Consider the following 16,962-nt stretch of genomic DNA (forward strand, 5'->3'; position numbering starts at 1 on the left):
TTCTTCGGCGGTCTGCTTTCTTTATGGTCCAGCTCTCACTTCCATACATCACGACAGGAAAAACCATAGCTTTGACTATTCGGACTTTTGTTGGCAAGGTGATGTCTCTGCTTTTCAAGATGCTGTCAAGATTTGTCATCGCTTTCCTCCCAAGAAGAAGGCGTCTTTTAATTTCAGGGCTGCTGTCTCCATCTGCAGTGATCATGGAGCCCAGGAAGATAAAATTTGACACTGCCTCCATATCTTCCCCTTCTATTTCCCAGGAGGTGATGGGACCAGTGGCCATGATCTTAGTTTTTTTGATGTTGAGTTTCAGACCGTTTTTTGCACTCTCCTCTTTCACTCTCATTACAAGGTTCTTTAATTCCTCCTCACTTTCTGCCATCAGAGTGGTATCATCTGCATATCGGAGGTTGTTGATATTTCTTCCGGCAATCTTAATTCCGGCTTGGGTTTCTTCCAGTCCAGCCTTCCGCATGATGTATTCTGCATATAAGTTAAATAAGCTGGGGGACAATATACAGCCTTGCCGTACTCCTTTCCCAATTTTGAACCACTCAGTTGTTCCATGACCAGTTCTAACTGTTGCTTCCTGTCCCACATATAGGTTTCTCAGGAGACAGATAAAGTGGTCAGGCACTCCCATTTCTTTAAGAACTTGCCATAGTTTGTTGTGGTCCACACAGTCAAAGGCTTTTGCATAGTCAATGAAGCAGAAGTAGATATTTTTCTGGAACTCTCTGGCTTTCTCCATAATCCAGCGCAAGTTAGCAATTTGGTCTCGAGTTCCTCTGCCTCTTCGGAATCCAGCTTGTACTTCTGGGAGTTCTCGGTCCACATACTGCTGAAGCCTACCTTGTAGGATTTTGAGCATAACCTTGCTAGCGTGCGAAATGAGTGCAATTGTACGGTAGTTGGAGCATTCTTTGGCACTGCCTTTCTTTGGGATTGGGATGTAGACTGATCTTTTCCAATCCTCTGGCCACTGTTGAGTTTTCCAAACTTGCTGGCATATTGAATGTAGCACCTTAACAGCATCATCTTTCAAGATTTTAAATAGTTCAACTGGAATGCCATCACCTCCACTGGCCTTGTTGTTAGTCAGGCTTTCTAAGGCCCACTTGACTTCGCTCTCCAGGATGTCTGGCTCAAGGTCAGCAACTACATTGTCTGGGTTGTCCGGGATATCCAAATCTTTCTGATATAATTCCTCTGTGTATTCTTGCCACCTCTTCTTGACATCTTCTGCTTCTGTTAGGTCCCTCCCATTTTTGTCTTTTATCATGTTCATCTTTGCGCAAAATGTTCCTCTAATATGTCCAATTTTCCTGAACAGATCTCTGGTCTTTCCTTTTCTGTTATCTTCCTCTATTTCTTTGCATTGTTCATTTAAGAAGGCCCTCTTGTCTCTCCTTGCTATTCTCTGGAAGTCTGCATTCAATTTTCTGTAACTTTCCCTATCTCCCTTGCATTTTGCTTCCCTTCTCCTCTCTGCTATTTCTAAGGCCTCGTTGGACAGCCACTTTGCTTTCTTTCATTTCCTTTTCTTTGGGATGGTTTTTGTTGCTGCCTCCTGGACAATGTTACGAGCCTCTATCCAAAGTTCTTCAGGCACTCTGTCCACCAAATCTAGTTCCTTAAATCTGTTCTTTACTTCCACTGCGTATTCATTGGGGATTTGGTTTAGATTATACCTGAGTGGCCCAGTGGTTTTTCCTACTCTCTTCAGTCTAAGCTTGAATTTTGCTATGAGAAGCTGATGATCAGAACCGCAGTCAGCTCCAGGTCTTGTTTTTGCTGACTGTATAGAGCTTCTCCATCTTTGGCTGCAGAGAATATAATCAATCTGATTTCGATATTGCCCATCTGGTGATTTCCATGTGTAGAGTCGCCTCTTGTGTTGTTGGAAAAGAGTGTTTGTGATGACCAGCTTATTCTCTTGACAAAACTCTATTAGCCTTTGTCCTGCTTCGTTCTGAACTCCAAGGCCAAACTTCCCTGTTGTTCCTTTTATCTCTTGGCCCCCTACTTTAGCATTCCAGTCCCCTAGAATGAGAAGAACATCTTTCTTTGGTGTCAGTTCTAGAAGGTGTTGTAAATCTTCATAGAATTGTTCAATTTCAGTCTCCTCAGCAATGCTGGTTGGTGCATAAACTTGGATTATTGTGATGTTGAATGGTCTGCCTTGGATTCGTATTGACATCATTCTATCATTTTTGAGATTATATCCCATTACAGCTTTTCCCACTCTTTTGTTGACTATGAGGGCTACTCCATTTCTTCTACGGGATTCTTGCCCACAGTAGTAGATATGATAATCATCTGAGCTGAATTCGCCCATTCCTGTCCATTTTAGTTCACTGATGCCCAGGATGTTGATGTTTATTCTTGCCATCTCCTGTTTGACCACCTCCAGCTTCCCAAGGTTCATAGATCTTACATTCCAGGTTCCTATGCAGTATTTTTCTTTACAGCATTGGACTTTCCTTTCACTTCCAGGCACGTCCACAGCTGAGCGTCCTTTCGGCTTTGGCCCAACCACTTCATTAGCTCTGGAGCTACTTGTACTTGTCCTCCACTCTTCCCCAGTAGCATGTTGGACGCCTTCCGACCTGAGGGGCCCATCTTCCAGCGTCATATCTTTTAGCCTTTTGTTTCTGATCATGGGGCGTTCTTGGCAAAGATACTGGAGTGGCTTGCCATTTCCTACTCCAGGTGGATTGCGTTTAGTCGGAACTCTCCACTATGTCCTGTCCGTCTTGGGTGTCCCTGCATGGCATAGCCCATAGCTTCTCTGAGTTACTCAAGCCCCTTCGCCACGACAAGGCAGCAATCCATGAAGGAGTTAATTTCCCATACAAATTAATGCTCAAGGTGTTGCAATAAAGTCTTTTACCTTATATAGAGCAAGAAATGCTTGATGTTCAAGTTGGATTCTAAAAAGAAAGAGGACTCAAGCTCATATAGCAAATATCTGCTGGCTACTCGAGTGCTACTCGAGTGCACCAAAGTATTATAGAAGAAAATTATGGAATACAGCAATGCCTTTGTGTGGATCTATGAGTGTGCCTCAGCACTTGATTGTCCTGATGCATAACCTGTGTGGTACAAGAAGCTACCATTAGGACAGAATATGGAGGGACAGAATGGTTCCTATAGGCAAAGTTGCAGACAAGGATGCATTTTATCCTCTTATCTGTTCAATATGTACACATAAGCTATCATACAGAAAAAAAGAGAAAATTGGTGGAGGAAACGTCAATAATTTAAGATAAGCAGATGACACTATCTTACTGATAGAAAGCAGCGATGAATTGAAATGATTTTTAGTGAAAGTAGAAGAAATTGCCAAAGCAGGATTGCAGTTGAACCTTAAGAAAAGAAAAATCATGACTATAGAACAGTGGTTCCCAGTCCTGGGGCCCCAAATGTGTTTAGTCTACAATTCCCAGAAATCCTGACCAGAATAGCTAGTAGTGAAGGCTTCTGGGAGTTTTACTCCAAGAACATCTGGGGACTCAAGATTGAGAACCATTGGTATAGAAGAACTAAACAACTTTAATGTTGAAAATGATATACTTTCGTTCAATCATCAATCCAAATTGAGATAGCAGCCAGGAAGTCAGAAGAAGAACGAGACATAGAAGACCACCAGTGAAGAAATTAGGAAAGATCACCAAGTGTAGGAGTGTTTCACTGGAGACCAAGACCAAGACCATTCACATTCTTGGATTTTGAATCATTATGTATAGGTGTAAAAACTGGACAGTAAAGAACTATGACAGGAAAAAAATTGATTTGTTTGAAATATGGTGTTGGAGGAGACCTTCACAGATACCCAGGTCTGCCAGAAAGATGAAGAAGTCGGTTCTGGAGCAAATTAAAGCCTGAACTATCTCTAGAGGCAAAAATGATGGAATTTAGGCTATCCTACTTTGGCCACATGATAAGAAGGCAAAAGATTCTCTGGAAAAGACAATAATGCTGGGAAAAGTGGAAAGCAGCAAGAAAAGAGGAAGGCCAAACATAAGATGAATTGACTATAAATGAAGTAATAGACTTCAGTTTACAAGAACTGAGCAGGGCTGCTGAAGACAAAACATATTGGAGATCTCTCATTCCTAGGGCTGCCATAATCCAGAGGTGCCTTGACAGAACATAGCAACATTAGATTAGGTTCCCATTAAATTCTCAGTATGTTACCCACTTTTGAGTCCCTTATTTAATCTAGCTGCGTGGGGATATTCATATTCATATACAAATACCCCCATCTGGAAATCTAACCAATAAGTAAGAGTTGCTGTCTCCTTTCTCTCCCTCCCTTCCCATGAGCACCCACCTACCCACTTTATTTCAAATTCCTAGTTATATTTAAATATAGTTTCTTCATTTTTTCCAGTTTGCATTTTATACACTACAGTGGGTTCTTGACTTGAGAACTTAATCCGTATTGGAAGGCGGTTCTTAAGTCAAAAAGTTCTCAAGTCAAATCTGCATTTCCCACAGGAATGCATTGAAAACCATTTGATCCGTATCTGCTCTTTTCCGTCCATAGAAACTAATGGGAAGCTGCTATTCCGCCTTCGACCACTAGAGGGAAATATTTTGTTTCTTTTTTTCTTAGGTCAAGAAAGGTTCAGGGAAGGCAGGGAAAATACAGTCCAGGCCGTACAGTACCAGGCAGTTTGAAGACTGTCTCCCAATCCACTCTCTAAACACTGGGAGGAGTGAGGAAGCAGACAGGCACCCTTTTCACTGCCCAACAGTTAACTGAAAGTTCATATTTTGCACTTTCCCTGCCTCCCACGTGGGTTTTTTTCAGTTCTTAACTCAAATCTAAGTACTTAAGTCAAGTCAATATTTTCCTATGAGAGCGGTTCTTAAGTCAAAATGTTCTTAACTCAAGCCGTTCTTAAGTCAAGACCCCACTGTAGTAATTATTTTCCCCTGAAAGTAACACTAGCCTATTGAATGCAGACTGGAAGAACTGAAAAAGCTATATTTGATTATCACTGCAAACTATTTAATTTCTCTACCACCCATCTAGTAGTAATCTACTACTGTGGGCGTTTTACAGCAGAATATGAACAGGAAATGTTAACAGAAAAAGGAAACAACTCCCCCCCCAATCTCTACAACCCTCCACAAAGAAAAACAGAAACAGTGTTAGAAAAGAACATATGAAAACTCTGGCTAGATCACTCTAAAGCCTTATCCAGTCCAGCATTCCATGCCCACCATGACTAACCAAATAAGAAAGCAGGACATGCAGACAACAACATTCTCCTGGTTAAGTAGCAGCTAGTACTGAGAGGCAGTGGGTGTAAGATGAATACACTCACATTCTCTGTGTGTGTGTGTGTGTGTGTGTGTGCGCGCGTGCGCGTGCGTGTGTGTGTGTGTATCTACACACATATATATGCATATTTATCTTACACTCATTATCATATATGGGGGGAGGTTAGGTTAGATCCTGATTCTTCAGCGTGGTCTGTGAATGCACACAATAAGGGGTTAAGTCAGCGCCTGCGCTGGTCCTCTTGGAATATTCTCGAGCTCTGCAAAGAGAAACATTGTTAGGACTGTCTGTACTGCGCATGCTCCGCCCGCTCAATCCTCAGTTCCATTTCTCCGCTGTGTGAAGTGGTTCTTCTTGGTAGAGCTCTACTATTTTCTCTTTTATTACTTTTATATTCAGTTGGATTACTCGGAAACAACAGACCTAGCGCGTTTAAAGACATTCCTTTTGCCTATCGGACTTTGGTACTTTTCAGCGGTTTCTCCGCCTCTCACTCTGTGAGTTGTGTTTTCCCGCCCTTTTTACCGGCTATCGTGGGGTGCTTAATAGAGTGTTTCAGTTTTCACTCTGCTCCATGGAGGGAAGAGAAATAAAGGGCTGTAGGCTACTTAATAGCAGTCTCCTCTTGGTTGTCACTCACCTATCCTCCCTTTAGGGCAAGTTGTGAGCTTCATTGATAAGAGGGGTCATGATATTTCTATAGTGTCTTCTTGTGGCTTTCATTAGATACATCAAAGGGGTGATTGTGTGTATAGCAACAGATCTGCAGTGTTAGAGACAAGCATTTAGTCCTATCACAGGCAAGTCATCTGCCTCTTATGGAGAATCAAGGGGGAGGGGACTGACACAGTTGATCCTTGGGAGGTATGCCAGAGTCCCCCACATCTGGTACCAAGTGTTCTTTCCCCTAGTGGTTTTGTGGCGGCTGGTGAATACAGACCCACTTTTGGTTCCCAGTCCTTGGCTACTCAGCAGTGGCCTGGAAAGGTGGGCATTGGATGACAGTCAGTTCATCCAAAGCAGGAATCTGCTCCTTATGTTGCAACAGTAACATTCTGGTGTGACCAATCCAAGTTGTAGCCATCTTATATCCATCACACATTCTTCATTCAATAAACTGTCAAACTGTGATTCATATTGTGTATTCTCTTGGCAGGCTGGGAGTGCTGTGGGTCATCTTGCTTGGGTCCACAACTTCTTCTTTTGGTATACTTTTTTGTGGATTTGCAGAGGCAAGCAAGATAAGATTTTTTGCAAAATAAGAAATATTTTGCAAGAAAACACGTCATTGTAACCTGACATTAGTTTGCCTCAGCTCAGTGTTTCAATTAGTTAGCTAGCACAGCTTTATCATGCTAGCACTTTTTCTAGCAAGACATTACTCATACATTCCAGATGTTCTTCCCCAACCACAAGCATCTGTCACAAAGTGACATTTTCCCACTGACCCAGCTCTCCACCACAGGTTCCCTTTTTCTTAATGTTAGGGTCAGAGCTGGGTTTTGAAAGAAGCCACACAGGCAACTGAACAGATCTAACAGTCTTTCCACACAGAATCAATTTCTGTTTATTCCATATTTTCTTTACTTCAGCTTATAAATTATACCTTAGACTGAGAATGTCACATTGCTTATTTCTTCAGGTATTCATTTGTTTATTCATTAATTAATGTTTTATTGTTTGCCTTTGTCTGCAAGATGACCCAAGATGGCTTACAATATTATACAGTATTAAAAGCTGAAAAATACAATAAATTATTACAATATTTTAAAAAACCCTACTAAAACTAGTACATAAAAACAGTTTAAGAGAATTTTTAAATCACATTAAAAATTACAAATAAGAAAAGTCCCATTTTTAAAGCCCCTCATAGGCAGCAAAGTACTGGAAAAAAACCTGAAGGTACTGAAATAAAACCAAGAGGTTTTGTTGCTGCTGTTATTAAACAACTGGGAATCAGAAATCCATGGGTCTCAATGGTGTTTCTAGTCTGAATTAGAGAAAACCACTGAATCAACTGTCAAATGGTGAGTCAATGTAACTCCATTTGACAAAAGGGCATTTAATTTTTTTCCATATGTCTGAAGAAGTGAACATGATCCATTAAAATATAATATTTCATCTTTAAGGGGTCATGTTTTCCTTTGTTTTGTTTTGATTTGTTTCTTTGGATATTGCCTGATACACTTTAATTAGGACTACCAGTTAGTTTCAGGCCTGGATCGTCTACTGTAAATCACCTAGAGAAGGGAAAGAAGCAGAGTGAGAGAAAGAGTTGGATTGCCCATACCATCTGTTCCAAAGTGCCATAAGTAGAAGAGGTCTCTTTCTCAGAGGCTGCTTGTGATCTGAGTTCTCTTTCTGCATACTCTTTCCTATACTGTTTGGGTCATTCCTGACAAATTATTGGAGAGCAGGTTTCATAGAATCAGCATAGGATAGCTACAGTGTGCACCCAGGTGTATTTTCCATATGTGTTATACATAGGAGACCTGTGCTATAAGTTTCTTTTCAGCTGTCTGTTGCCCAAATGGTGGTTGGAGCCTGACAACTATTTCTATGCTGGAGAGCAAGCCAGTTTGCTTTTTGATGCTGTCTTATTTTGATGCTACTTGACTGTTCGTTCCTGGACAAAATTGAATTTATGGAATCAAGACACTAGAGAAATATTTAAAACGGGGCAATACTCACCCTCTTAGTAATGATAAAAACCATGGAATGGCTTTTACAATTTCTCTTTGTGATTGTTTCCTTTGCCAGAACGGGAATGTTAACACTCTGTCTCTATGCTGTATGCCTGGATCATATAATGAAATATGTTGCTTCCTGGTAACTCTGCACTATATTTAGAATTTGATACTCTCCCTGCCCGAAAAGTATGACAAAGAGTTTCTCTATAATCCTTTACACATGAATTCAGAAACATGTACTTTATCTTAAATAGATACTTTTAGAAATGGTATTCATGTGTGTAGCCATTTTATCAGACCAATTGTACAATATATCACCATAGGATTCCTTTGCCTGATTTTCTGATGCCGAGCTTTTTATAAAATCCAGGTAACAAAAAATAGCAGATTATGGAATCCCCAGTTGATTTTTGGTAGATGATGTTGAAGGATTATGGTTGAGTACTTCTCGATGGCGATGGCATCCTTCAGTCTTGAAAGACTATGGTATTGTGCTCTGTATCGAGGACTTGGAACAGCGTCTCGTGTGGCTGAGAAGGCCAATTCAAGAGTGACAATCCCTTCCACACTGAAGACAAATCCAATCTATCCCCTGTCCAGCTCCCTGATTTTGCTGGTTTTGTAACTGCCTCTTTACCTCAGCCTGCTGGACAAGGGTTTCTTCAAATTGGGAGAGGCAATGATGCAACGCCTGCCTCCAGGCTGAACGCTCAGATGTCAGGATTTCCCATCTGTTGAGACCCATTCCTAAGGCCTTCAGATCCCGCTTGCAGATGTCCTTGTATCGAAGCTGTGGTCTCCCTCTGGGGCGATTTCCCTGCACTAATTCTCCATACAGGAGATCCTTTGGAATCCGACCATCAGCCATTCTCACGACATGCCCAAGCCAACGTAGACGTTGCTGTTTGAGTAATTTAAATATGCTAAAAATTCCAGCTCATTCTAGGACTACTCTATTTGGAACTTTCTCCTGCCAAGTGATACCAAAAATGTGTCGGAGGCAACATATATGGAACGTGTGCAGCTTCCTCTCCTGCCGTGCACAAAGGGTCCAGGACTCACTGCAGTACAGGAGTGTGCTCAGGACACAGGCTCTATAGGCCTGGATCTTGGTATGTGTCATCAGCTTCTTATTGAGCCATTCTCTCTTTGTGAGTCTTGAGAACATGGTAGCTGCTTTCCCGATGCGTTTATCCAGTTTGACATCTAGAGAGAGGGTGTCAGAGATTGTTGAGCCAAGGTACACAAAGTCATTAACATCCTCCAATTCTTGTTTGGAGATGGTAATAGAGGGAGGTGAGTCCACACCCTGGCCCATGACTTGTGTTTTCTTCACGCTGATTGTTAGTCCAAAGTCTTGACAGGCCTTGCTAAAACGATCCATGAGTTGTTGGAGGTCTTCAGCAGAATGGGCATCAATGGCTGCATCATCTGCGAAGAGGAAGTCTCATATGCATTTCAGTTGGACTTTGGTCCTAGCTGTCAATCTAGAGAGATTAAAGAGTTTTCCATCTGATCTTGTCCAGAGATAAACACCTTCTATTGCAGTTCTAAAGGCATGCTTCAGCATGACAGCAAAAAAGATCCCAAAAAGTGTTGGTGCGAGGACACAGCCCTGTTTGACTCCTCTTCGGATGTCAAAGGGATCTGATGTTGAGCCATCAAAAACTACAGTGCCCTTCATTCCCTCATGGAAGGACCTGATGATGTTAAGGAGTCGAGGTGGACATCCAATCTTGGGAAGGATTTTAAAAAGGCCATCCCTGCTAACCAAATCAAAGGCCTTTGTGAGGTCTATGAAGGTCACAAAGAGTGGCTATTGTTGTTCCCTGCATTTCTCCTGCAACTGTCTGAGGGAGAATACCATGTCAGTGGTGGATCTATTGGCTCAAAATCCACACTGTGATTCTGGATAGACTCTGCAAGCACCTGGAGCCTCTTCAGCACAACACGAACAAGCAGCTTCCCTACAACGCTAAGAAGAGACATGCCAAGGTAGTTATTGCAGTCGCCCCTGTTTCCTTTGTTCTTATACAATGTGACGATGTTTGCATCCTTCATGTCCTGTGGTACTCCACCTTCCCTCCAGCAAAGACGAAAGACTTCATACAGTTCGGAGGTGATGATCTCCTTACAGCATTTCAGCACTTCAGCAGGGATGTTATCCTTTCCAGGTGCCTTGCCGGAGGTGAGGGAATCCAAGGCTGCTTTTATTTCTGCTAAGGTTGGTTCACTGTCCAACTCTTCCAAGATAGGCCAGCACTCAATGTTGTTTAATGCTTCTTCAGTTACTATATTCTCTCTGGAATATAACTCAGAGTAGTGCTGCACCCAACAGTCCATCTGCTGTGCTTGGTCCTGGATGATCACGCCTGTAGCAGACTTCAAGGGAGCAGATTTCTTCTGTATTGGACCTAAAGCCTGCTTGATACCGTCATACATTCCTTTGATGTTACCTGTGTCCGCTGCTATCTGTATCTGAAGCCAATAATCGTTGGAACATCTTCTGGCAGCCTGTTGGACTTGACTACGAGCAGCTCGAAGAGCTTGCAAGTTGTACTCACTAGGACAGGCTTTGCATGCTGCTAGAGCTCTCCTCTTATCCTCGATGGCTGGCATCAACTCCTCCGAATGAGCTTCGAACCAGTCGGCCATCTTTTTGGTCTTCTTGCCAAAGGTGGACAAGGCGGTGTTATACACAGCGTTCTTGAAATGTTCCCAACGTTCAGGTGCATTTGCATCAGCCGGACTTGGAAGGGTTTCCTGAAGTGCTTGGGCAAATTCCTCCACTTTTCTTTGATTGCAAGTATTGCTGATGTCAATACGTGGTCTTCCTTCCTTTTTCGTGTGATAGAATCTCTTTCACAATGAAAGAGAATGAGACAGATGTACTTTTAACAAAGGGGCATTGTGTGATTAATTTTTAGCAAGAATGCCTAGTTTTTTCCTAATAAACTTTGGGTTTTGCAAGACATTTGTTTGCATATGCATGTCAGGGGAATCAACATACTGGTTATACTTCTGCATGGTTTCTGTTTTTCCTTCATACTGTAGCTTCAGACTTCCTTCTGGCACACTCAGGCTGGAAAACTTGTTCTTAATATTTATATTCTGAATTGATTATTTGCACATAGTGTAAGTCCCAGGGCTGAAAACATGTAGGAATGTGGTGTTAGTTTCCAATTTTTGAACCATTTAGGAATGAAATAACCCAACATTTGGACATCTTGAATACACGTCTTTTTCTGGATAAAAGGATTACTATAAGCAGATTTCACTGAGCACTGCAGATCTATTCAAACTTATTCTTTAAGGCTTTCTTTAAACTGAGACTGTAAATCTTTGTTCTAATTCATTTTGAGCACCTTAACTGTTTGTAAAATATATCTTACTATTTTGCTGCTCAGTTATATTTGTCTTTCTGATATGTATGTATGATTGCTTATGTGACATAACATTTCTGCTTGTGAGCACATTCCAGGTTTGTCTTATTTGTTCATGGAATTTGTATAATGTTAATACATTTCTTACAACAGAATTAGTTGGCACATTACTATCTGTAATCTCTCACTTTAATTTGGATGAGGCAGTTACAGAGGGAAACATATTTGAAAACCTAAATTCATGTTGAAATCCAGAGATGCATTGATGAGAATGGTTGCTAGTTCTTAAGGCTATTTGCCTACAAATAATATTTCATACAAGTTAAATTAAGATCATGTAGCTATGACCTCCTCCTCAAACGTCTATGCTCCATCAGCTCAGAGGACATTATATGTATTCTTAATTTTTTTCTGTTAAGTTTGGCACCCTAAAGCAGAAATGGGGCAAAGGAGCACTGTGCAAAAGCAAACGTTGATCTTATTTCTGCATCATCTTGTAAATGTTATGTTTAATTTAATGTGCATTTTTGTGTCCTTGAAAATTCTTGTACACTGTTGCATAATGTTTCTTCTCATAGATTTTCCACAAGCTCCTTCCAGATTTATGACGTTTTATGTCCAGTTCTTCTCACTGGAAGCATTTTAGTCTGAATGTCTCAAACATATACATTTATATATGCAATTTCGCCAATGTATATAGTTTTGGTATGCAGTTTTAAGTTGAAGATCTATACTACCAATTGAAGATCTGCACTGCAAAACCCAAGGGATAATTGTGTTCTAGAAAACATATTAATTTAAGAAGCACAATTGGTTTGGTTTATATCAAAATGTGAACCAAACAAATGCCACCCTCATTCCAACTGTTGCATGTTGTTACATCTGGATGTGGGTTCTGTGCTGCTTTAAAATACTAAGGCTTTATCTGTTTAATATTTTCCTCAGCTTATGTTATTTAAAATAAGATTGTGTTAGTTCAATTAACAGCTATCTTTTATTTCAAAATAGACAAAACCTGTGGTTGTGTTCATTGCACAAATTCTTTATAAATTCATCCCTGTACTAAATGAACTGTGTGCAACTCCAGGTGGGAGGTGGACTTGGATTTACTACATCTGTGCCTCTCTCTGTAGACAGAGTTTTACTACCCAGAGATGACAATTGAAGCTCTGTTGAAGCAACAACCTAAATCCTCCACTGCCAGAAGCTTGGCACAAAAGTCTGTTTTAACTAGTGTAAGGGAGGCAAACTGAAAGGGTATGTGTTAGGTTTTCAAAAACAACTGTTAGTGGTGGAAAAGTGGTGACAGAGTGCCAGGTTTTGCTATATTTTCCTTAACAATCTGCAGCTGTGATACTGGTGAAAATTCAGAGGAAAAAATTAACACAAGTTGTAAAAAAATGCAATTCAAGTCAATTGTAATGTAGGGTTGCAAGAACAAATGAGGAAAGTGGCATGTGTGAAGTCATATTTCAGAATTACAATACTGTAAATATTTGCGTAAATTGCTAGAAACAATTTACATCTTTTAAATTTGAACCTGATTAACTAAGGGCTTATATTGACCTATTTGTTTCTAGAAGAAAAGGTATTCTGTGTTTCTTCACAGATGAATAGGTGTTCTGTATTCTTATATTTGCTAACCGAGCAATGTTGTGTTAGAGAGCGCTGGACATGGCCCAAAGAGATCTGATTCAAATTCCCACTTAAGCTACCAGACTTACTGGGTGATCTGGGGCCAGGCACCGTCTCTCCTTGAGGGATATAAACCATTGCTCAATTTGTATGCGAGAAATAACAATTTCAAAAATAGTTGTGCATTTGTGTTTACTGTTTTGTGAAAAATTCAGACATGGCCTTTGCGCAAAAACATCTTGTATTTGCACAGAATTCCTTGTATTTTCTGCAAAACACGAAGTTTTTAATGCAAAGAACAAACATATCATGCAAAAAGTACAGATCTTTTTGGTGATGTGGGTGCAGTTGAAAGAAATGCAGGCTTTTTTTTAGACAGAAACAAAAAATCTTGCAGCAGTTGGCAGTTTTTCCAGGTTTTTTTGATGTGTCAGGAAACCATTTTTATTCAGGATAATAACATTTGTGAGTATCCTTATATTCATATCTTTATTTTCTACCTTCCCAACAGGTGTGTTGCAAAGTAAAGCACATACTACCCTGATTGCATGGAAAGGATAATATATGATAGATACATCTTAGGAGAGAATTTTTAAAAAATAAGCCCACCTTAATGTATGATGTATTAGAAAACCTTTTTCCAAAGTGGCTACCACTTCTTACACTTATAGTAAATTTGTATTAGGAAAACATCTTCCTGTTCCTGTTTTTCGTGGTTCTGTATCTTTTCTGCTTATAAAAAAGTTTTGCTGTTGTTTAGTCATTAAGTCGTGTCTGACTCTTCGTGACCTCATGGACCAGAGCACACCAGGCCCTCCTGTCTTCCACTGCCTCCCGGAGTTGGGTTAAATTCATGTTGGTCACTTCGATGACACTGCCCAACCATCTTGTCCTCTGTCGTCCCCTTCTCCTTTTACCCTCACACTTTCCCAACATCAGGGTCTTTTCCAGGGAGTCTTCTCTTCTCATGAGATGGCCAAAGTATTGGAGCCTCAGCTTCAGGATCTGTCCTTCCAGTGAGCACTCAGGGTTGATTTCCTTGTTTGTTCTCCTTGCAGTCCAGGGGACTCTCAAGTCTCCTCCAGCACCACAATTCAAAAGCATCAATTTTTCAGCAGTTAGCCTTCTTTATAAAAAAACACAAAAGAGAGTTAATGATACTTTTAGATTTATGTAAAATTTTACTTTTGTGTGTTTTGCTCATATTTGTTGTTATGGGGCTTAAGTCTACATAAATATGTTGTGATGGATTTTAGAAAAAGAACACAGATTTGCTGACCGAAATCTTGTGTAGCAACACAAATGGCATGACTTTTAGAATCAAATTGCCCCAAGTTAAGAAGCATTCTCAGTTACACACTGAGTCATGCAGCTTAGCATACAACAAATAATGTATATATTGATTTCTTAACTTGGAGCAATTAGCCTCCAAAAGTTACTTCATTGTTGGTGTACCCACATAACTAGGTGAGAAGATTAGGGCTGCTGAATAATTTGAGGGACCCCCAAACATTTACCTCAGCAATACCTTCTAAGAAAGAGTTTGTCATAAAACCAATCTATATTTTTGAGTGAGTAATGAGCAATTCAGGCCACCGTTGTCACTGAAAACCCTTTAAGTGATGTATATTGTATATGTATGGGATACATATGTATGGTAATAGATTGTCTCATTAAAGGAGGCCATTTAGGAGGTCTAAATCTGGTTTGCAAGACCTGAAGATGATTGTTAATGACAGGACCTTTTGAGATCATTAATTTGTAAGGTCACCATAAGTTTCAGGCAATTTGATGGCACATAAAAACAACAATGGTGTACCCTGTTTCCCTGAAAATAAGCCCTACCCCAAAATAAGCCAGTTAAGTAAAAACCCATCCTCCACCCTTGTGCAGCATTGTGTAGCAACCAGAAAAAGATGACATGACTGTAAAATAAAACATCCCCTGAAAATAAGGCCTAATGCGTTTTTTGGAGCAAAAATTAATATAAGACCTTCACGGCCGGAAGGTTGAACCTTCAGAACACGGCCAAAGAGCCCGAAAAACCCAGAACAACCATAATATAAAACCCTGTCTTATTTTCGGGAAAACACGGTATTATTTTCCTGTGCATATGAATGTTCGAATGTGATATCAAACGTTAATAATTGCACAGTTTGCTGCCTTTTAAGTATAAATACAACCGTTGTACAAAAAGGAAGGTGATAATTTACAGATAGTCATGTTCCAGAAAACGAAATACGTGGCCAGTTTAATCCCACTGAATCCTTGGACTATGAACTAGTTCTTCAAATAAAGGCGTTGGAATCATTACCGGGGAATGTGCATTATTTTATTGTGGAAGGCAGAGATTGTACATAAACGGTTTTAAATTTTGGGGTTGGTGATTCTCGAGGACATGATGTTAAATATCAGCTGCCAAAATTCAGTAGTATTAACACATTTTGAAAGGCTCTTGAAATACATTTTCTTTTGTTTTCAGTTTGTCTCTATTTCCAATTGATTTACATGTTCGGAAAAGTGTTATGTTTTTATACAGAATTGGTCACTTACAGCTGTAAGCCGTTTCACTGAGGCTTTGGATGTCATCTAGACAAAGTTAGCCAGATGTTTCACTAGTGTTAAATTGGACTGCATGAAACAGTTTATAGCTTACATTCAGGCAGCAGTTCTGCAATGATAAATTAGGTACACAAGTATGTTATAGCTAATAGAGTGCTTATTATCATGGTGGATGAGGGGGTATGGATGTGTAAATAATATATGTAATCAGGGCGGGTGCCAGGCTTTTTTGCACCCTAGGCAAGACTAAGTACCGATTTTCAAAAACAGACAACTTGTAGGAAAAACAGAAAGTACAAAAGTTGAAATTGTGGAAATTTTATTTTTACAAACTGAGAAAACAAGTAATAGACCAGTCTTCAATTTTCTTTCTCAAATACGGAACAGTTTTAGCACACAAATCATTTTGAATAATCTTATGAACTGTAATGTCTCTTAAATAATTCTATTTTTGCCACATCAAAATCTCATTTTGCGTGCCTTTTCTTTTGCAAATTTTGTCACTGATTCCTTCAGGTCAATGGTTGATGCTTCAGCATGTTCAATTGGTATAGTTGCCAAACCAACTAATCTACTTTGCAGCATTGTTGAGCATAAATATTTTTTTATAAGCTTGAGCTTTGAGGTACTGCATTCACTACTAACCACTGACACTGGAAATGTGACAAGTATCCTTAGAGCAGCAGAAACATTAGGCACACTTAGGCATCCTTCAGTCTTGAAAGACTATGATGACATGCTCTGTATGGAGGACTTGGAACAGCGTCTAGTGTGGCTGAAGAGGCCAATTCGAGAGTAGCCCCTGGCGTCATGCTCTACGCCAATTGAACAAAGACTTATAACCGGTAACTGCTACTTCCCGTGTTGTTTCGACGCTGTATGCGAAGCTGGAGTGTCCTCTCCAGAGCACGAAGCCTGGGTAAAATAGTATGGGGATAGGCTGTTACCCAAGCAGCGGATCCCCCCTCTCCACATCGCTGAAATAGTCCAGTGGAAAGGCAAGAGCCAATACAACTGGTTCCAGCAACGTCGCAGGAGTTGGCAGAATTGCCTCCGGGACTCCGGCTCCGGATTTTGCCTCGAGGTTATCTTAGGCACACTATCCAGGAGTTTTTGTTGCACTCTGAAAAGAAGTACTCCTTGTGGCAGCATAGACTTTGGAAGTCTTCAAACTTATTTGCTCTAAGTTCGCAGCACAGATCTTCAGCATCAATATCTTTGTTTCCATTGTGAACCAATGATGTTTCCAAATTCTTGCAGGCCTTAAGTACATCTTCAGTACATTTTTGTTGATCTTGTATATGTCATACAAGAAGCCAAACAAGGTATTATATTGTTGTAGCTGTTGGAATCTCCCTTCAACAGATTGTATGGCCATGTCTAAAACAGCATA

General features: G+C 40.3%; 1 protein-coding gene across 1 annotated transcript in view; it reads left to right on the plus strand.

Annotated features, from left to right (window-relative positions):
* Positions 1-13,647, plus strand: part of FSIP1 (fibrous sheath interacting protein 1) — a 136,073-nt gene extending 122,426 nt beyond the window's left edge. The window contains exon 14 of the mRNA XM_072986296.2: positions 13,519-13,647. The gene's annotated coding sequence lies outside the window, so the exon portion shown is untranslated. The remainder of the gene's footprint in view (positions 1-13,518) is intronic.
* Positions 13,648-16,962: the final 3,315 nt, after the last annotated feature.

This window comes from Pogona vitticeps, chromosome 1, assembly GCF_051106095.1.
Source record: "Pogona vitticeps strain Pit_001003342236 chromosome 1, PviZW2.1, whole genome shotgun sequence".
NCBI classification, from domain to species: Eukaryota; Metazoa; Chordata; class Lepidosauria; order Squamata; family Agamidae; genus Pogona; species Pogona vitticeps.